The following is a 5,938-nucleotide window of genomic DNA, read 5'->3' as shown; positions in this document are numbered from 1 at the left end:
ACCTGTGATTCTCCGGAGTTCCGACGATATGTTTGAATTTCCCGGTACAGGTGTAAGTCTCGGGGACATGGTTCTGGATTTCATCGAGGAAGTCGAGGTGTCGCCGGAGTTTAATACTACCTCTGGCTCCGACGAAGACGACGAGAATTCTTGCAGTGTGGAAGAGAACAAGGCATTTTGGGAAGAACAGGACCAACTTCTGCGGGTAATTTCGCACACATCCCTGTTTAAATCACAAAGAAAATCAAGAAGAAATATTAGGGTCTAATTGCTATATTAAATCACAAAGAAAATCAAGAAATAATTCATGTAATTATATGTCAAAGTATTGCATTCACATTAGTAATCAATGTTAAATGAACATGACATAATGTATTAGAAAAACCTGAAAATAAAGTCAATATAAGTGTTGGACACTACGTCCTTAAGACAAGTTTGCATCCTCCTACGATGCTCATGGTTGATCAATGCTTGGGAGTCCCATGATACAACGATCACGTGCTTGTAATATAGCACTCCAAATCGTAAGACTCAATAAACCACGGTTGTGTTGATATAGTCCTTAAGACAAGTCTAAGCACTCATATGATGTGTGAAAATCAGCTTCTAGTTGTTAAATGATTTCGTTAATAAATTTTCAAATATTGACTTTTGTTTTAATTTATGAATTGCAGGCGACATTGTGCAAGAGCAGTAGCGTTGAATCGAAATTCGACAAGCCACTAAGGAAGCGTTAAGGGAAATCAATTCATCAAGCGAAGAATACTGCGTTTGTGCTAGACCGGTGGCCGGAGGTTGCCGGAAATGTTTGCGTACCGAATTATGCAAACGGCTAATTGAATCCGGATACAATTGTGTCATTTGCAAGTCTAAGTGGAGAAGTTCAACAAATGCCCCTGCAGGTACCCTCAAACAATCCAGTATAGCAATTACCTTTCTTTTCTTCGCATCAGGGCACGGACCCAGTATTTTAATGTGGGGTGGGCTGAAACTATACATGCTAATTGATTTTTTTTCCTTAACTATTTACTAAATTAAATATGGTGTTTTTGTTTAATTAATAGGGGAGCATACTTATTTGGAAGTGCTGGACAACAGTTCAAAGAGAGGGGAGATTAGGGTTGCAATTGAGCTAAATTTCGGACCTGAGTTCGAGATGGCAAGAGCTAGCGAAAACTACAACAGATTGATTAGCTGGTTGCCTGAAGTGTTTGTTGGGAAAGCCGAAAGACTACGAGCTTTGATCAAGATTTTGTGCGGCGCAGCCAAGAAATGTATGAAGGAGAAGAAGATGCACTTGGGACCTTGGAGGAAGCACAAGTACATGCAAGCCAAGTGGTTTGGGACGTTGGAGCGGTCAACGCCGGGGTCGTTGCCAGTCGGATTTTCGCACGGGCCGCTGAAGCCGAAGGCCTCGATTTTGGCCTTTGATTTGTTGGAGGTGGCGATGACTGCAGGCTTGCATTGCTCTAGTACTGCAGTTGAAGTTTTGTGAATGATGATGCATGAGGAAACGAAAACAAGTTTTGCACGCGGTTTTGGTGTTATGCCTTTTCTAGGCAATTGTAACACTATGCATGCGTAAAAATGCGAGTGAGTTCATATATATACATATATGTATGCATGAGGTTAATTACTGAGGTTTTTTGCAAAGCGTGGTTCAGTTGAACCCCTTGTTTTACTCAGTTACCCTGCAGTTTAATGAAACTCTTATCTTCATGTCTTACATCCTTTTTATTCCTGGTTCGAGAAAACCACGTTCAATTAAGTACAAGAACACCCCAAGGACCGAGAGAACTTGATTGGATTTTTTCTAACAAAATAGAAACTATTAGCTAAGTTATCATTATATATCAAGCCCATCTAAATATCACAGACCGAGTAATGAGGAATAATATTTTCTCTAGTGAACATCAAAAGTGCACATTAAGTTACACAATAAACAAGAACTGTTTAGATTATTTTTAACTTAACGGAATTTAACCACTTTTGTTTAGATGTGTAACTTAAATGTGCACTTTTGATATGCATTTGAGAAATTTCACATAATAAACAGGCCACAAAAACAACATTAGTAGCAGCTTAAGATAAACAAGGGGAAGCCCAATTCAATATAAACAATCGCTCAAAAATTAAAAAATAATAGTTGAAGAAACCCTAATCCTTATCAAGGAAAAGTAGCCCATCGTCAGCTCGCCCGAAGCAAAAATTAGATCTTCAACTGCTGCGAACGACCGAGCTATCTATATCCAATCACATCCGCAAGAAAGGAACCAAAATCAACACAACAATAGACAGTTGGGAAGTAGACTTGATATTTGTGTCGTGTTTTTCATGTTTGTGTCATTTTTGTAACATATCCGATATTTTAACGGATCATGTCGTGTAATACTTGTTAAAATGAATGAGTAATGTGACCCGACCTAAAGTTGACCCGTTAATATTAACGTGCAATATGACCCCACATGTTACTTGCTAAAAAAAATATGTTTTAAATCAATAAATAAACAAATGAAAATCGTAGTAGAGTGAATATAAATATATATATATATATATATATATATATATATATATAATATTCAAATGCTCGTAATAACAAGTTCAACTACTTTTGTAAAGATGTCAACTATGAATTCAGCGTCATAATCCCATAAACCATAGATTTAAGTTTAATTATTGATTGTTGTTTATGTTTAATTTATACTCCATTCTTCTCAACAAATTTCCTTTTTTTATTTTTTTATTTTTTTTACATGACATTTTAGCGGATATGAAAGATGAACGGTTCGAATGGTTCAAACAGTTCGGATCTTTGATCTCACATTCAGATTTTTACGTTAGTCAAAATATTGCTTGGAGTTTATAAAGTATCTAGAAACTGTATAACATTGACTCATATTTCAGTTAACCATAAATATCGGAACGTGATATCAACGATCCAAACTGTCCATTTTTTGCATCTGCTAAATGATCATATTAAAAAAAAAGAAATCTGAAAAACGAAATCTTGTAGAAAGAATACGGCATAAACGACAATTGACGATTAAATATAAGTACAGGGTTTATGGATTATTGTATCGAATTTCAGAGTTGACCCCTTTACAAAAGTTGTAAAGTCCAAATTATAAAACTTGTCATTACGAATGATTGTGTATATATATTTTTATAGTTTTTTTTACACTTTTACAAAAATATTTATGAATTTGTACTAATTTTTGCACTCAAACAAAAAAAAAAAAAAAAAAAAAAAAAAAAAAAAAAAAAACTATTGAAAGGAATTGGATTGGAGATTCATGAGAGGAATTTGATTAGAGTTTGGTGATGGTGGCATGGGAAGTGGTTGAAGAAGGGATGACGGTTTGGCGGCCTTGGCTTTTGGTGGATCGAAGAAAGAGAGAGACGGATGAGTGAACAACCATATTAGGATGTTAACAACTATATTATACAATCAACTTTGAAGGGTTATCCACTGGTCAATTTTCAATACTAATTATCGCCCCAACTCAAGTAAACCAAAATTAAAAAAACCGAAAACCTAATAAAAAAATATTAATCCTTCTAATATATATTTCGACTAATCCTAGCGCAAAGGTAACAGAGATTTCTTAAAATAGGCAAAAAAATCAAAAGAAATTTATTAATATCAACCCTGAAATTTCAGTGACAAAATTGATGTTTCTCTTGGTAGTATCAACCCTGAAATTTTTAATTCCCTCACCTGAAATATAGAGGGCTTTGAAGGCTGCAAACAAAAGCTCCGAATCCGAAAAACATTAGGTAGGCAAATGACAGCGTTAGACTTAACATTGGCCGAAAACAAATGATAGCAGGACAAATGCCTCAAATATTTAGGTGGGCAAATGTCCTTCCAAGCAACAGGTTGCCCCAAAAGAAATTTCTTGCTGCCCTATGGGGAGGCGTTACTAAAGATGAGACAATCATCGGCGAACATGAGAATATTAGAAATTCTAAGCCCAAAGGCGAAGAGAGAATACCCACTTGATTTTTATAGCAAGATGGTAGCTTATACAGATGACGGATTAAAGGCTACATACAAAAGATGAACAACTACGGAGATAGAGGATCTCCCTGAAGGATCCCTCGAAAAGGACAGAAGACACTGAGTGAAAAAGAGGGTGGTTCCAAACTGCGTGTTTACATTTCTGAGGGTACATATACAGGGATTCGAATTTGGGTTTGATGGTGAATTTGGTTGAGTTAAACCAGGGATCCGATTTGGATTTGATGGTGAATTTGGTAGAGGTGAACCAGGGGTTCGATTTTGTAATTGGACTTAGCGGTTGCATCTAGAATATGGTACTAGATTGCCTACGTATCTTTGATTGAATCAAACCGACCTAGTTCGTTGTTTCATAGTGATTTGGTTCTTAGTGAGTGAATGACCCACTAAAGAAAGATTTTATGTTTGGGGCTTTGCAGTTGCATCTAGGATGTGTTACTAGACTGCCAACGTGTCCTTGATGGAATCAAACCGACCTAGTTCGTTCAATTGGTTTTGATATTTTGTGTTGGGTTTGGTGCTGTATGCAGTTTCTGCTTGTGCATTCAATGAACATTTGATGACTTGTGCGGTTTAGGCTCTTGCAGGCAAGGACTTTGTGCCACTTCGACATTAACGAGACTTTGTGCCATTTGAGACTTGACACGGCTTCATGCCATTTGAATTTTGACACGACTTCGGGCCATTTGATCACTTTGGCGTGGAGTGAGTCCAATAATTTGAAATAGGAAGTCCATCAAGCTTTGTGCTTTGAGATGGTTCGTATCCACAATATTTGAAGTGATTTACATCCATGAATTTGGTGTCTTCAACGTTATATAATCCTTTATTTTGAATTGGTTGGACTCAATATGCCTCCATCACGCTTTGAGACGGTTCCCACTTGGCATATTTTTCACCTCAACAGATTTTTTTTTTTAAAGAAAAAAAAAAAGAAAACTTAAAATAAGAATAAACCTAGAATATAGACTTTAATCAAAAGTGATGGAACTTTAATCTAATGTTGGAAAGTAACACATTTTAATCTAGAAAAGTATATGATTCTAATTTTCTCAATAAAAAAAATTCAAAATATATTAGCCAAATTGTAGGTAAAATAACGATATGTGTATGAAGCCAAAGGGCAATAATCCATATGCAATCTTGCACCAGGTCTTAATTAGGATTACATTTATACAAGGATGGTAATCAAATTTTATGCACGTTGTTTGGGTGGGTGGTGGCGGTGGGTTAGAGGAGACAGGAAGAGAGAGAGATGTTGGGTGGAAAAATCTGGGTGAGGTGACGGTGGGGTGGTAGGGCAACGAAGGGAGAGAGAGACCCTCCACAAAGTTAATATGAGATAACTATTTTGTCTACTCAGTCATTTGGAGATGCCCCAAGCTTAGTGCCACCCTCCACAAAGTTAATTGAAACTACTTTGTTGTGTAGAGTTGTTCCATATTCTTTGCTTATTACTTGTAAAACTAGTTTCCAATGGTTTTGTCATACTTATTTCCTTTTATGTGCTCCAAGATGATGGTAGATTATAGATTTTCTAGTGTTTTAATCAAAATGGGATGCCTTTGAATTGTGTCGTTTTTTTCTTATAGAAACTTTTGTTCCTTTTTCCTCTCTTTGGTTCCACATTATTGTTTGGACACCTAAGGAAGAGGTGTCATCATGACTATGATCACGAAGCCTCTTTTTATTTGAACAAGAATCCTTTTGATTGTAAGAAAATATATGTTCAAAGAATTTTGCATCTGCTGATTCTAATATATAATGTTAACATGTATATCAAGAATTGAAAATTTCCCTACAATGAAACTATAAGCAGCACTATTGTTTGCATACCCAATGAATGCACAATGAATAGTTTTAGGTCTTAGTTTTGTTCTTCTTGGTAGCTGAACTTGCACTTTTACTAGGCAACCC

At 36.1% G+C, this 5,938-nt stretch overlaps 1 pseudogene; it reads left to right on the top strand.

Annotated features, from left to right (window-relative positions):
• The first annotated feature begins 6 nt into the window (after positions 1-6).
• Positions 7-1,726, top strand: LOC137740889 (uncharacterized; annotated as a pseudogene).
• The last annotated feature ends 4,212 nt before the right edge of the window (positions 1,727-5,938 follow it).

This window comes from Pyrus communis, chromosome 7, assembly GCF_963583255.1.
Source record: "Pyrus communis chromosome 7, drPyrComm1.1, whole genome shotgun sequence".
NCBI classification, from domain to species: domain Eukaryota; kingdom Viridiplantae; phylum Streptophyta; class Magnoliopsida; order Rosales; family Rosaceae; genus Pyrus; species Pyrus communis.
This window is presented reverse-complemented; position numbering and strand designations above follow the sequence as displayed.